The 16,738-nt window shown below is 39.7% G+C and overlaps 1 protein-coding gene across 1 annotated transcript in view; it reads left to right on the plus strand.

Moving 5' to 3' along the window:
* Nucleotides 1-16,738, plus strand: part of TNKS (tankyrase) — a 130,159-nt gene that overhangs the window by 14,248 nt on the left and 99,173 nt on the right. The gene's annotated exons all lie outside the window — the stretch shown is intronic.

A 16,738-nucleotide genomic window follows, 5' to 3' on the forward strand; every position in this document is an offset into this window, starting at 1 on the left:
GGAATGACACATAGCTCATGATGCTCAGAGACTATAAATGCCTTGAATGTATCCTTTCTCATGGCAATCCACAATTTAGGAACTTGATAAAGTAGAGGCTGCATTTGAACTGTGTTGCATAGCAATTTGTATACAAAGCTCCTGAAAGCTCTAATTCACTTCTTAAATGCTGCTATACTTTGAAGGTGTTCCGTGGCAAGAGAATTTTACAGTTTAATAGCCTTGCTGAAAGAAACCCTCCTTTTTTTTTAAAACAATTTTCTTGATGACTTTTATTGCAAGTTATTGAGGACTTCCATGAGAATTAGTGAGCAGTCATTTATTTTTGCAGTTTGCACATCCTTTGTGATTTTAGAGATCTCTATCTTTTTTCTGTCTTCRGATGTCTCTTCCAAATGGTAAAATACAGTCTTATGTTAAGTTATTCTCTTGAATATTCCAGTATTTCTGCCTCCTTCATTCCTCTGCCCCCAGCCATTTTTTTAAGGGTGAGTGGTTGGTATGGGGGGTATGGACACCAAAAATGGGTGAAGTAGGTTTATAGGGTAACCTGTTTTCTTTCTAGTTTGGTTTTCTGGTTGCTGAGCACTGCGTGGGARCAGCTTCAAGGTAGTTCCTGTGTGCTAACAGCTCCTTTAAAACTGTTTGTGTAGCACAGTTTGTTTTTTTTCGTTAAAAAAAAAAAAACTAGGCTAAAAATAAACTTAGAGAAGCTGTGCTTATGCAGTTTGTCAGAGTTTGCTTTGCCCCGCGGTGTGTTTCAGCAGAGGCCATAGCTGTTCTTGCAGAGGTTTTTTTTTTCTGTGTGGCTCTCCAGTTAGGTGTCAATAACTGTTGTACTGCTGGGCTAAATATTATCTCAGATGTCATATACCTGCTTAGTTTTTAAGGGAACCCTTCAAAATATGCAAACATGAGCATCTTCGTGGTGATGCCATGATTTATGGATCTCAACATAGAGCACTGTAGTAATTTTAGGGAAAAAATTCTATGTACTGAAAAGCTTCCTTCATCACTGTGCAAAGCTGTARAAGTTTTTAAAAATAATTTTTAGGCTATGCAATACTGAAAGGATCCATATTACTTAATATGACTTGAGACTAGTGTTTTTACTGGCTTCCTTGGGCTTGGTATATCCTGTGGCATGATGAATTTACTGTTCCAGCGCTATGAAGTGACCTCTAATGGTACTCTCAGTGTGCAGTTGTCTCTTTTTGACCAGAACTTCTGTCTAAGTTCATTATTTTTCTTTTACCCTTTTTGCACTTGAAAGATACAACAAGCAATTAAGCTAAAACTTTTTTAAGCTGACAGGTTTTCTTATGTATAGGTCCTGCCCTTAATACAGGGATCACTATTATTTAAATGCCTCTTAGTAAACATGTCAAAACATCCCTGKTGTGCTTCCTCACAGCTGAGGATGGAGAAGAATTCATTAGTTACTACCTTTTGCTAGTATGCAYGTTTAGACTGAAAGATGTGGACAGAGTATCATGCCTTTCATGACAGAGTGATGCCTTTCTGMAGGGCAGATAAATCTTCTAGGATTAAAAAATATCTGTGAGAAGTCATTTATGGGTAGACCTAGCTCACAGTAAAGCTTAAAGGAATTATAGAAATGGTAAAATCATTGAAATASTAAAATCAGTAAACTACTTGTCTGTTTGGTAGTAGTAAGGCATACCCAGCAAATAGTGAAATTATTGCAGTTTATGGTATTTTTGTCTCATGAGATTTTAGAATGCTCAGAGCATTTTGTCTTCTAAGCAGAAGAATTATATTACTGTAAAAGTTGAAGCAGTGTCGATTTTACTGCCTTAAAAATAATAAAAAATAAACCATAGGAAGTGCTGTCAAGGGGCAAAATTGTGTAGTAGCCAGTTCTTTTTGTAGGTGGGGTGACAGAAGATTTGGTATCTTAACTGAAAAATAATTACATTGACTTAGGTTTAGCTGCTGGATAGACAGAAGCYTCTAAGAAGACTAGTAACTTCTTAATAGGAATTAGAGGGGATGTTGGTAATTGAGGTCCGTTGGGATCCTCTTATGCATGTTTATTGGAGGGATGTACTGAATTCCTAAAGACTCTCTTGGAGAAGTGGTGTTCTAGGAGGAAGCTTTGATTCAAAGAGGCATCCTGGGTAACTCATGTTCAGAGTCTTGTAAAATTATTGGAATATGCTCTCAAGTAAGTACTTTGAAATACTTTGTCTAAAATGTTTTAACTATTGCTGTTGTTTGTATCAGAAAATTCTTATATTGTTAAAATTCCTGCTTTGACTTTTGAACTACAGCGTTGGAGTACTACTGTTACTGACCGTTCACAATATGTTGTGGGGAGACAGTGTCTTGGATCTGAACTTTTTTGAGGCGCAGAAAAGTTAAAAGAGCTTTAGAATGTTCTTGATGTACCAGAACTGTGAGTTTTGCTCCATTAGGAGGACATGAATTAATCTGTACAAGTGTGAACCTTTTCTGTCTATTAGTTGCAGTTAATATTAATGTAGGAGTAAAGATACCTTTATAAGCTTTTTGATACCTTTATAAGCTTTTTGATTTTATAAGCTTTAGCACAAGCAGTTCTTGTTAACAGCATCTATATTGTCTGTCCAGATATGCAAAATAAAAATCCTGGCTCCTCTTAGTAATATTCATTATTCAGATACTGATCAGAGACAAATCAGTTGTTGTGGAAGCAGGCTCATCAGACTAGGTTAGGAATTACTTCGGTCTGTTTCTTCTCTGTAAGTTACACATTTGTTCCCAATCCTTCTTTTTTGAGTAGCAAAGTGGTTTTACATTGGAGCATACACAGTGGCTCAAACGCCTAATATGCTTCTCTGCTCATTGTGTTTCTCCAGGGGGTTCTTTCTCAAAGGAACCTTGGAAGATAGCAAACATAGGATGGAAATTTGATGTTTTAGCTTGAGTGGAAGAATACTTTTGTTGTCTCAATTAAGCACCCGATCCTAGTTTTAAATAGATTCATGTCTTCTAACAGCTGAAGCTATGTTAGCTTCTAAATGTTAATATTCATCACAGAAATAGACCCTCTAGGGCCGAGTCTTACATTTTTTGCATTTACATGTGATTCAGTAGTSTGTAGTTTGGATTTGCCCTATTGAAAGAGACCTGAGAATAAGGCTGCCTTCTCTACCAGCTGGTGGGGGTGGAGGAACAAACTGAAATCATACATTGGTAATTGGGAGGCATTGTAATACTGTTGTCATAGTAACAATGGACTGGAGTGTGAGACAACAGGCCTTTTGTCAAACTGACTACAGAAAATGGTTTGGGGCATTCTGCCATGGCATGCACAACTGCAGTGCTCCCTGCTGGACTTGGGCAGAAAGACATGAGGGAAATGGATCAGTTCCTGAATGTAAAGGATACYTTTTCAAGTGTGTTACATCTATGTGCAGACAGGTATGTTACGGAGTGTAGTCTCCAGGAGTTACTGCACTCTGCTATCTGTGCATGTGTAGCTGTGATAGACACCTTTTGAAGAAATCACCGTGGGCTGTGTCAGTCACTTGTGTATCCAACAAAGAAAGGTCTTGGAGTGCAAGGAGCCTTCAGAKAAGGGCATTGTGGATGTATGCTGGAAGTACCAAACCGCAGCATTTTTTTGAGAGGACCAAGCATTGAGTTGGATTAATCCTCAGGTTAAATCCTCTTCCGAAACAAAATATACAGTAAACTTATAGCAGAGAAGATGATGCTTTGTATAAAYCAGGTGCAAAGAAGCCTTATTTCAGGCAAGGAAGTCTTGACTGCTGGATTRTACCACTAAAATGTCTTCTTATCTTTGTATCTGGAGTTAGTGGTTTTGAAGGCTTGTAAAGCCTGCCATGTTACTGTGTTACTCACAGTCCTTAAGGCTGTTGTTTAGATGATGATATTTGTATTGCTAAAAGTTGATTGAAATTCAGCCTTCTGAAAGTAGGTTGAGAGGGATTGCCTTGTTTGGGATTTAATGCAATGCATAATTTGAAAGGTGTCTGTCTTTCTGTTAGGTTTGAATTGTATTGACTGTGGATATGTTATGACTTATCTGTAGGTTTTAGACTTTTTCCCAGTCCTATTTCTTTTTCAAAATTCAGATGTCAAGAAGATGACTTCTTTTCCTTCTTAGCTTGCTTGGCACAGGACAATCTGTGGAGTACAAAGGAAAGAGTAATTTATTTTATGACGTTTCTTTGCAAGTATTTCTCAAATCAGAATCTGATTTCTTGCAGTGAAGGGGTTGGTATGATATGCAAACACTACTGGAAAATTTGCTATAGGATGTTTCTGGGAAGTTAACATCTTCAAAAGTACTGATGTTAGCTAATAGCAAATTGAGAGKGAGGGGAAGAAGTTGCGTATCATACAGAACAGAGTAATGGAACAGATGGTCCTCTTGCAGACACTGAAACTGGTTTCAGATGTCCAGTATCAGTTTAGAGTGGCTTTCTAAATAGCTTGCAGAAATACTTAATGTTATGGGACAATGCTTCTGATAACTGTTTTTAAACCACATATGAACTGCATTAAAGACCACATGGTTCTGCTGAGAAGCTATAAGGGACTATTGCTACAATCTTTAGATACATGTGTAGATGATAAAGCTTAAATGAGTGGAGCAAATTCTAGCAGGGTTCTCAAATGTTTTCTTAGACTAATGGAAAACATTGATTAAAATATTACTACAGGATATAAAGGTCTTGCTTTTAAAAATGTGTAGGCAAATAAATCTTGGGTGTTGTATAGTGAATGAAAGGACAGTGTCTCTTTTGACTGATTTGTTTCTTATGTAAAGCATGTAAAGCAAGTGTGCTAGATGAGCTGTGGGTGCTTGAAGCCTACTGAAAATACTGAGCTCTTGCCTCTTGTTCTGGGTGGTCATCAGCTTTTCATGCTGCAAGGACTCATGATTGATCAACACAGACTGCTATAATTCATTGTTTTACCGTGTTTGTACAAATGCGCCATGTAGTAGCAAGGCTGAGATGTCTGATGTGATTCCTGCTTTTCGTGCTGCTGTGTGTAGTTTTTATGTTTTGCTGATGTCTTGTCCATGCAAACAATACTGAGCAGTTCCTTGGTTAGGCACAGTACTCTCGGCCTAACTATAGTATTGGATACTGCACTTATATGATGAGGGATCCAGGGATGTTTTTATATTATTGTTTGGGGTTATACAAGGATGGCACAGGACATGGGTGACCCAGGATAAGAACCCACTCAGACTGATGTAACATGCACTATTCCCTAGCGTGAGACCTATAGCATTGACGATATCTCACCTGACAGATTGAGATTTCTGCAGTGTAGAATATTTGCTTATCAAGGATCTAATTCTAAATGCACTAAGACTTGCACTGCTCTGTATCAGTAGGTTGTAGGGCTGCTCTTAGCTTCCTCATTTTACTTCATAAACAATTTTTGAGAATAGTCATGTCCTCTGGCTTAACCCGTAGCTTTAACCACATTTTCATGGACTGATCAGCTTGTTATTCCTAAGATTTAGTATGTGACTTATATTTCTTAAACATTTGGTAACTGTGTTGAGGACTAATGATGAATTTAAAAGATTGACACAAGGTTCAAGTTTTTGTAAAATATGCAAAAGTYCTTTTATATTTTGGGGCTTCTTTAATCTAAAGAGTTTCAGCTCACATCAAAATGTCACTCTGTGTGTGCCATAGGGTGTGTGACTAAGACACCATCTGTGAGTTGTGTACTGTTGAAAGCTGGTAGGCACTGAAATTCACCTCTGGAAAAGGAGGAATGTGCTTGTGGAATGTGGCAGTTGTTCTGGAGTTTGGTGGTTGTTTTTTTCCCCATCTTGTGCTGTCTCACTGAATGATGGATTGAGAGCTGCTGCTATGGTTTAAATACTTTGAATTAATGTTTTTTAGATGCCTTTCTGTTTTGGAAAAGGGATAGATCCAGGACAGGTTCTGAGAAACTTTTAAGACCCCTTTGTTCATGTTGGTTCTCGAGTGTTAGATTTTAGTCCACTGGCAAATAGTGCCTTTTGAAAGCTACACAGCTAATTTCACATGTAATTTATAACTTTACTTCTACCAGGACTTTTTTCCCTCAAACTTCACCTGGAAGAAATGGTTAGCATATGCAGGASATTGGAATTCATCTTTGGTTTTTCTTAACTGTCCTCAATTCTCCTTCCTCTTAGGATGGTATTTGTGGACCTGACTTGCCTCAGTGACTGCTTTTGCTTTTCAAGGACTCCGAAAGCAGGGGTCTTAATCTGTCAAGTGGGATGTCAGGATTATAGCTGACACTTATTTGAATAAAATGTGAAGTAGGAAGGTGAATTCGCTCAGAGAAAAGTTAAATTGTCCAAGCAATGAAGACTTGTCCTTAAAACAGATTTCATCTTGGAATACAGATGAAAACAAATTACTCAGACAGTAGGGYAGCAGTTAAAATGTCTAGCTGTTCAATATAGTATATTAAACCAACTGCTTAGAAGCTTAAGTAGTTGCAGAATCGTTGCTTGCAAGGAAAAGGGTTGTGATTTAGTTGTTGCATGGTGAATCCTCAATCCATACCATCTACAGATGGACTAAATGGCTTTTAGTTTATTTTGGAGCTCTTTCAGTGAGAGGGTTTTCTATTCCATTCTGCCCACTAACAGTACGTGTGTTATAGATGACTACATGAACACACTTAGATGGGATTCTTAAACCCCTCTGTGAAATGGCCACAAACTGAAACATGGCAGGTTCTTTCTGTACACCAGGAAACACTTATTTTCCATCACGGCAACTAATCACTGGGTGCCCAGAGAACTTGTGGAATCTCCTTCCTTGGAGATACTGAAAAGCCATTTGGACACAATCCTGGGCAACTGAATGTAGGTGGCTCTGCTGCAGCAGGGAGGATAATCTACAGAGGTCCCTTTGACCACAATCATTCCACCATTCCACTGACTGTGATTCAGTGTTAGAGCGCATGTACATGGCTGCAAATAATTGGATTAAATAAATGCTTAGTGTACTCTCTTTCATTGCTTGTTAGCTCAATGAAAGGGTTTTTTTTCTTGTTTTCTTTTTTTTTTTTAAATTTTGTTTGTTTGCTTGTTTTGGGGTTTTTTTGGGTTTTTTTTGGTTTTTTTGTTGGTTTTTTTTTGTTGGTTTKKTTTTTTTTTTACTTTTTTTTTGGTAGCTGAAGCTTCTGGAGTTTTTGCATTTTTCAGATTCATTGTGGAGCTCCCAAGGCTTCCTTTACACTACATGGCATTTTTTGCAGATAGTGTTCTTGGGGGAAGTGTTTTGGAATGACAGTACTGTGTCTTGCRTGATGTAAAAAAAACCACCAACAAACAAAAGGACTGCAATTGCATTTAGGTTTTGAGGTTGCTTTCTGGAAGACTGCATTCTGCATAACTTGCATGTGCTTTTGTTCTCACTCTTAGCTGGAATGGCAAATTTTAGCTTGAAAATAGTTACGTCAAAAAATTGAAATGGATATTTACTTCATTAAGTCCAGGCAAGATCAAGGCTTTGAATTGCTGATCATGTAGGCTGAGCAATCTACCAACTTTGGCTCTTGCTCTGAGGGCAGAAGGGTATTACCAGCCTCTGCTGTGCTGCCTACGGGCTCTAAAATTTTCTGCATGTTCTTTCTTTCTATGCATATTTAATCACAAGCAGAACTGGTGTACCAGGGAACAATTTTGTAGTGCTTCCTACATACAGRAAACTAATCATAGTTAAAATYGCAGAATGAGTAAGGTTGGAAGGGACCACTGGAGGTGATCCAGTCCAACCTTCCTGCTCAACCAGTGTTCCCTAGAGTGTGTTACTCAGGACTGTGCAACACATGATGTACCTACTTGTGGGGAAACACTTGAAGGCAATCACCAAGGGAGGAGGAAGCCTTTCAAAAAGTTGTCTTCTTCCCCTGCAGGAAGAACTCTTACTGTGACAATACTTGTGGTTTTGGTGGTCTGGTTCAGATCCCTTCCCCCTACCTTGCTTTGATTAGATAAATCTGAYCTCTGGAACATCTAGTGCCAGCTTAAGTCTAGAATACACTGAAGTCTTGTAGTATGTTGAGAAATGAGTTTTATGGTATGTATATAGAGACGAGAAATCAGGTTGTCTTGCTAAGAGGTTGAAACTTTATTGAGCAAAGTACTTCTGAATTGAGCAATGACTGAGACAAAATTCAGTTTAATTCAGTTTAAAATACTTTAGAAGTGATTCTTTGTAATGATCTTTTTGTCTAGACCCTTCTTTTCCCTTCAAAACAAACAAAAAGATGGTACTGGGACACCTTGTTCATGATGCTTCTTTGTTTTCTTATTGCTGTCTCAAAGCCTGTTACTGTGAATTGCTCAACTAAGCTGAGGAAACCTGACCTCTAAGTGTTGTTTCCACTTAATCTTTTACTGTACCTCTGCTAGTTTGCTGTTGCATCCTGTTACTGTCGGAACTGGTGCAGTTTCTGTAGTGTATGGATTTAGGAGTACGTGCCTTTCAAAGATCAGATCAGTGTCAATAAATGGAGATTTTGAATATGGCTWTCCTCTGACCCTGATGGACCAAATGGTCTTTTTTAGGTAGAGCAAGAAATGTCTCTGCTACGAGAACCCTATTCCAAACTGTGTGTATAGTCTCCTCCCACATACTGATGCCTCCAGCAGTTGCTGCTATTGTTTGTCTAATGACAAGGTAACAAAAACATGCAAGCAGGTGCTGTGTTTATCCAGATTACATCACATTTGGTCAAAGTATCATTGTACATTTTTTTTTTACTAGTGGAAGCTTTCTCTTACTTGAAAATGACTTTTAAGACCATCTATCTGTATAAATTTTAAAACTGTGGATCTACAGGAACTGGCTTGCAGGATTGCAGTTATAGAATGGGCAGGGATAGTGTTCGCCAGATCAGGTTGCTCAAAACCCTGGGCAACCTGACCTTGAACATTTCCTGTGATGGGTATTGTTACGAATGGAGATGGGAGCTTAGATAGATTTCTGCCTCTTGCCCAGGACTTTGGCAATCAGCAGTGAGCATATCAGGGTGACCAGCACCCCAGGACCCAGTCTTGTTCACTAGTTCTTTAATAATAGCCGATTAGGTCTAATACAAAAGGAATTATTGTTTATTAGACACAAGAAAATAACAGAGTAGAGGGTTTGTGGCAAATTGTATAYTACACAGAAATAAACCACTAGTAGACTAAGTACAGCAGTTTAAAATGTAGCTTAAAATAAAGCTTAAAATGTAGCACACAGTAAAGGTACCTGTTAGTTAAGCTAGCAAAGAAATAGTACAAGTTAGGATTCTCTGTATATTTTACCAATCCAATTGGTGGTGGGAGCATACATTTAAGTCCTTTCCCTCAATCTCCAGAGAAGTAACTCAAAGCCTKCATTCAGACTTTGAGGAGAGGCMCTTACATGATTCCAGTGTGTATGTGAGAGGCTTCTGCCTTTTAGGAATTTTGTGCATCTTTTATAGAGCAAAACTGAGATTTTTGGTCACTGTTACAATTTTCTTTGATCTCTCTCATAACTACCCTCCATGCTAAGATGYTGATTCCTGGTTGGGTGCTCAGACTCTCCGGTGTCAAGGATAACTCCCTGCTGGGCCCTTCAGTCCAGTCTGGGTTATCTCTTGCATATGCCATCTGGATTTGAGAGAGAGAGGGGCGGGGTTACGTCCTGCCACAGGTATCCACAACTTCTCTGGACAACCTGTTCCAGCCTTGCAAGAAGTTCAGGTGGATGAYGTCTATAGCTTTACCTCTGTCAACTGATGCAATCACTTCATTGTGGAAGGCTGCCAGATTAGTCAGGCATGATCTGCTCTTTCTGTCTCTAAGCAGCTCCTCATCTTCCATGTGTTTTGATGTGTCTTCCAGAAAAATCTGTTCCGTGATTTCACTGGATGTGGAGTGAGGCTGCCTGATTCGTAGTTCCCAGGGTCCTCATTTTTACCTTTTTTTCAAAATGGGTCTGACTTTTTCCAGTTGCTGGGGATTTGGGTGACTGCTATGGCTTCTCAGATATGACTGAGAATTGCTTGGCYATCTCAACATTAGCCAATTCCTTCAGGAGCCTGGAATACATCTCACTGGGTCCTATGGACTGATCTGTGTTGAAGTATCTCAGGTGGTCTTGAACCTGAACTTCACTTAGAGTGGAGGGARCTGCAGTCTACAGTCCCTGCCCTGAGGTTCAGGGAATGGAAAGATACAGGAACAGAGATTATTATTAAAACCTGAGGTAAAAAACTGTTGAATAGCTCAGCCTTCTCCGTATTGGTTGTCACTAGTTCTCATGTATTATTTATCAAGGCRGGGGTTTACTTGAATCTTCTTTTTYCTAGCTAGTGTTCCTGTAGAACTTTGTATTTCCTCCTTAGACATTAGTTTGATCAGGAGGTTCTTAGTTGGCCATGTTTACCTCCTGTTTTCCTTGACTGATTTCTTACATGTGGAAATTGAGAGCTCTTGGGCTCTATGAAAAATGTCCTTCAAGGACTGCCACTTCTGTTCAGYTCCTTTGTCCCTGAGGACATTTCTCTGGGGGATCCCATCTATTAATTCATTCAACAACTGAAAGTGCTCTCCTAAAATTTGGAGTCCTTACTCTGTTCTTCAGCTGGTCCATATCCATCACGATAGTGAATTCCACCAGGGCATGACCACTGCAGGTCAGTCGGCCATCAATCTTGAGATCCCATGCCATCTTGTTCATCTCTGTTGGTAGGCAACAGGTCTAATAATGCTTCCCCTCTAGTTGCGCTGTCTGTCACCTGGATTAAGAAATTATCCTATTGGACTCCAAGAGTCTCCTGGAGTGCTTACAGCTTACTCTGCTGCTTTTTCAGCAGATGTCAGGGTGATTGAAGTCGCCAGCAGAATCAGAACCTGCAAGCATCACACCTCCTGTAGCTGAAGGAAGAGCTCATTATCARCAAGCTCCCCTTGACGAGGTAGTAAATACCAGCCATGAGATTTCTTTTGTTGGCTTGGGCCATAATTTTTAGCCACRAGGTCTCAGCTTTTTTGTTGCTGTTTTTCCAAGGCAGCTCTCTAGAGTTTTTTTTACTAGGAGCGCAACCACCTGTTACTCTTTYCTTGCCTGTGTCTTCTGAACAGTTTCTAGTCAGTCGCAGCATTCCAGCTGTGTGGTTCTTCCCAGGATGTTTCAGTGATTGTGATTAGATTGTAATATTCTAGCTGCAGAGTGGCTTCCAGCTCCTCCTGTTTGCTACCCATGCTGTGTGAATTGATACAAGACCTTCATCTGGATCACTGACCTTATCACCTTCTCAGAGGACCATGCGGTAAAATTCCTTTGAGACATTTCACAGGTGTTTTCCTCTTGGTTCCTAATAGATCAGCAGTCCCTGACGTTTCTCTGTTGCTCAGAACTTTATCACTTTTTCTCTGCTACTTGTCTGCTGCTCCYTCCTGCTGTCAGAACTCTTTGTTTGTGTCTAGGCTATTGGGGAACACCACCTAATTCCCTTCAAATATTTTTGTTTCAGCATAGTGAAGCCTAGCTAGCTTTTGTAAGCTTCTGCTCTGTACTACTRTAGTGGGCGTATTAGTCTGTTTCTCTGTCTGGCCCCAACAAAGAACAAAACCAACATGCTGGTTCATTGGGAACAAGCCCTTGTCTGGGGTAATGGGAAATTGGAATGCCCTGAACAAGGAAAGCAGAGAAAGCAAAATGCTGGGAAGCTTGGAGCTCGCCCTGACGCAGCCGGACTTTGTCTGGTAATGATAGATATACTCTAAACCAGAAACATGAAATGATTCTTTTCAACTCTTGTCACTTGCATGTGTCCCTATGCTGTCCTTCCTTGTGCCAACCAGAGCATGTCATATTGTTACATGAGGATTGGGCAAGTGACTGCTTCTCTAACCTGCTTTATTGCCTGACCAAATGTTTGCAGGCACCCAGAGCAGAGTGGGCAGCAGAGCCCTATGTGTGGCAATTCTGCCAGTGTGGTCTAGGTGGAACAAGTTGCCCTGAGAGGTTGGGAAGACTCCTCCTCTGGAGATATTAAAAAACCTTCTGGACACTTCTGTCCCTGATCTGCCACCATCTTATCATGTCTTCTTACCAATAATCTATCTGCACTGCTTCCAGATACATCTGGTTATTACCTCCATCCTGTCCTGACTCTGAACTACATGCTTTGGTGTGCTTAGCCTCTACTCCATAATACTCTCTTCATTYGACATCGATGTCATACACTATAGAGGGGCGGTCAAGACCAAAGGACTGACTTCACTCCTTTTCCCAGCTCCGCTTGACTGTGGTGTTTGCAGCTGTGAATGTCATGAGTTTCAGTAGTGATRCATAAATCCTTAGAGTTCTGTGCAGCCCCCGTAGTGATACTATCTCTCATGTTTTCTCCTGGAAATTCTGATGGCTGATGAATACAGCCTGTTTTTCCATGACACAGACAAAACTGGTTTTGCTCACAGAGGTGGAAGTTAATTAGTGATACAGTTGTGGTTAATATTATTAGTCMTATCTCATATATTCAATTTTATGAAGCTAAGAGTAGGGTGCTACAACTTTTGTTATATGTGGTCATTTAGCGTAAATCCTTATCTGTCTGATAACTTGCCAAAATGGGATCTGTTCCAATATTTGCGCCAATATCAAACAAATACAATGGAAATAGAGTAGGAATAAAAATACATTTGTTTATGTCTTTCAATCAAAAGTGTTTTCCTTTGGTCCATTTTCAACTGTGGCAGTATGAAGAAGGAAGGAGTAAGTACTTGGGTGATGGTTTCTGGTTAGACAAACTTCCTTCCCCCCCCCCAGTAAAAACATACTTGTCACTTGTTGGTGCATAGCTACCAGGGAAATTGTTGCCATACCTTGTTGGTGAAAATGGGAAGGTTGAAACTACCAAAAGTAAAAACGTTTGTTCTTGACAGCCAAGTGAGGTCATGTTGGTTAACTTCACAGTTCAAAATACTTATGCCAGGAGGCTCTGGGCCAAGTGTTTAATTTTAGGATTCATCCTACTGTAGCGAGCTGGCAGTGRTCTGAAATGATTAGTGGTTGTAGTATATGCTCTGTGCAATACAGTAAGTTTTTTTTTTTTTAATGTGGTAAGACTTACGGCCTTTCTTGTCCCTTGTAATGGTCTGGTATAATAGGAGYGTAGTTAAATAAGGCATTTCAGATAGTAAGTGAAAATCAGAAACGGAAGTATTTTAGCAGTTGCAGTGAGGATAAAAAAAATAACTTCAAACCAGTCCATGTTTGTACGATAGTAAAGATTGCAGGATTTTTATGTCCATATGCAATCAAAGATTCAACAAAAAGGAGAGCTTCTTTATACTGTTTGTACAATATGATCTGTAGAAAAAGCAGGGATAGCCTTTTAATGGTATTGCTAGATTATTAAGGACACTTACATACCCCAGTCCCCTTTTTCCAGAGGTAATAAACCAGYATATCCAAATATGCTAATTAACAAAGTTTCAGGAGTTAATTTTTGTGTACAACATCCTTACACTTGTCTGTTAAGTGTACAGAACAGGAACATCAGTTTCTTGAAACTATCCTCTAAAACCAGTCTGCAGTGTTTGAAATCCAAAATAGCTACTATTAGCTAGAATTGCTTGTTCTGTTGTGTTTCTTTATAGAAGGAATGTTTTTTCCCCACATGGRAGATTTATCTTGACATTTTTACACATCCCTGGTGTATTGGAAAGGAAATTTGGAGAGACACACTGTGTCTAGATCTCAAATACCCTGTGGTTAGAAGAGACTTTGTCTTGGGCTAAAGTGTTTAAGGTTTTGAACGTGCAGGAGAACATTCAATTAGAACATTCAGTAGAACATTCAATTAGAACATTCAATTACCTGGGGTTTGCCAGGTATGAAAATACAGCTGTGTTACCCTGATAGGCTAAACATCAAGTGCTAGATTTCTCTTGTTAATTCCTGTTGATGACAACATTGCTCACTGGGWTGTCTTTTTGGGAAAGGTTAGAATCAAATAATCAATAGAGGAAATAAAAGAATAGGATTGCCTTTGTGACCTCCCTTTGCTTCCTCTATTCATATGCATTCTGATACAATCTTTTTTCGTGTTAGAATTTTTCCAAGTTGCCATTGCTTTCATTTCAGGGTGTAGATGTATTTCTAGGACTGAATAAGGGCAGTGTCTGCAGGAACATACCCCTGGCTGTTGGAGAAGCTGGAAGACAAGTGGGATGAATGATTACAGAAACAAGAAGGATGAGTYTCATGGTTACAGCAATTGAGTTCTGATAGGTTGTTTTTCTGAACCTGGTTTGGTCACTTAGGGTGTGTGTTCCACAGGTAGTCAGTAATTCAGGGTGTTTGCAGGCAGCCACCTTAAGCCTTGTTAATAAATTTTTAATGCATTTGCCTAGGTTTTTAAAAAATAAAACCGGACGTAGAAATTGTATGTTGTAAGCCTTGGCCAAATCCTTCATGGTTCATTAGCATGACTGAAGGGGTTAGATTCACTACATAATCCTTTGTCATTTTAGCCAGGAGAGAATTTGGAAGCAGTACTGTGGTTTGTCATCTCTGTGTGCCAGCAGAGGTAGCAGGGAAGCACTTGATTAGTTTGCACGGGATGGAAGAACCCTTCAAGTCAAGAGACTTGAAAACGTGCTTCTCTTTTAACATTGGGCTGGGGCAGTTACAGATGCCTTTGGGAGTTCTACAGCTGTTACCTRTTATTTTTTGAATTCACCTTTCTTGCCCTAACCTGCCTCAACTTGGCTTCACATGCTAGCCCAAACTTCCAAACTGGTCAGATCCAAATCAGTCCTCTCTTTTGGTCTTTCTTCATGATCTTGTTTAGGGCCATATCTTTTCCCCTGCCACATCTTTTTCAGTTTTCTCCCCTAGCTCTTTGTCTGAGGCTTTTTGCCATGTGAATCCTTTGTTGCCTTCTTGTCTGGTCAGTGCTGTGCTGTGTTTCATCATTTTGTACTACCTGCTTTCTCTTGATAGACCATTAGTTGCTGGTACTATCTTTTAGGCTCCTACTCTCTAACCCTGATGTCTCTTGAGACAAATGGCTTTCCTCTCCCCAACTATATGGAGTCACTAACAGAGTCCAAGAGAAGACAGATGGGACACAGAGTATGTCTCTCTATCTTAGTTTCTACAATTCCTAGTGTTTTTAAAAAAAATCTGCAAAAGGTCCTGTTTGCCTGTTTCTACTGGAGTGTGCCTGAGTGGCTTGAGAGGCTGGCTCAGTCTCAAACCTGTCCGTGAGTAAGATCTCTCAGTGGGTGGTAGCACGTATGGCACAGATGGTATCTTCAGAAACGTGGGTGCCAGATCCTAACAAGATTCAGTGAGCACGTGTTAGCTGATTTTTTTCCCCCATTTTGGTGTTTTTGACTTGGCACAGTGAAAAAACCCCCACCACCAAACAAAAAAACCTCCTAGGAAAAGCCTAGGTTTTTCCTAGCTTCCTGCTTGAAGCTTTCAAAAATATCAGGCAATTGCGCATTCTCGTTGAAGTGTAAAATAAGTTAATTTACTTTACTGAGGCACCAAACTTCTGCAAAAATTCATCTTAGGGCAAACATGTAGCATTGCATGCTGTATGCTAAAATATGTGAAATTTGGCAATGTTAAAAGAATTTGAAGTCCAAAATATATAAGAAAAGAGATTTGAATAAAAATAACACTACCARTTAAATTTTTAATTTAGAAGAAAAGTTTTTCTGAAAAGCGTGTGCATATATATGTGTCTAKCTCAGTAAGTAGTTTTGTTCTGCGCTGGGTTGTGTTTTTTTCTGAAGAATTCTGTCTAGTTACAAAAACTGTTTGCAGCTGTTTGTCCTGACTTCTTCAGTCGGGCTGTATCTCAACTGACATGGTTGCATGAGCAACCATAAATGTCTGCTGGTTTTTATTACTCGTCTCCCTGACCTTGAGTCTTTGTATACTGTCCTGTTATTCACATTGGTACAAAATARGTGTGTTACTCTGAATTTGTAGTATGTGCTTATTTTGCATGACATTTGGGCCCTTTTTGTCAGGCCTCTAATGTTGCTGTGGGATTTTCCAGTTCTGTACAAAATGCCTTGATATTGAGARGTGGTGATCTGTATTGCGTTATGTTGTTTCTGATCAGAAGAGTTCACACGTGAAATAGTGGGGTTTTTTAAATGATCTTTCCTAGTCGGTAATTTACTGTATTAGTTCCTGCCTAGCCTTATGATTGCATATTGCATTTTATATATTTTTATGTACTTGAACTTTTATAGGCTTAGTAGGGAAAAGAAAGAAATACCAGTAAGAATAACAGCCTCTGAACATCCAGTCTGCAGGGTACCAGGTTACACATCTTACCCTATTTTTTACACTTCTTGAAGGTGAGCTGATATGCCRTGGTTATGATTTTCTGCGCAAGTGATGAGCCACTGAAAGGCTGGAGTATTGCTGATTTACAGAGGCGGGGTAACTTGGGATATTCAGCTGAAAAAGGAACAGGAGTGGTAACAAGCAGCAGTAGTGGTAGTAAAGGCAGAAGCAGGTTCCACAGCAGACTTCCCCAGTGTGAGTCAGTGAATGCACAGCATACCAGCTAGCTGTCAGGAGGAACCCAAACCCGACTATTGCAAGAGATTCGGGGTTCACGTTTATCATGCCAAGTCATGTGGTCTTACTATATCTTAACTTGCCAACTTAGCCTTAGTCCGGAGAAGATCCTTTGCTGCAGTGCTTAACGAAAAAAA

The sequence above is a fragment of the Malurus melanocephalus genome, unplaced genomic scaffold (assembly GCF_030028575.1).
Source record: "Malurus melanocephalus ecotype Western Australia unplaced genomic scaffold, MMel_1.1 scaffold_9, whole genome shotgun sequence".
NCBI lineage: Eukaryota > Metazoa > Chordata > Aves > Passeriformes > Maluridae > Malurus > Malurus melanocephalus.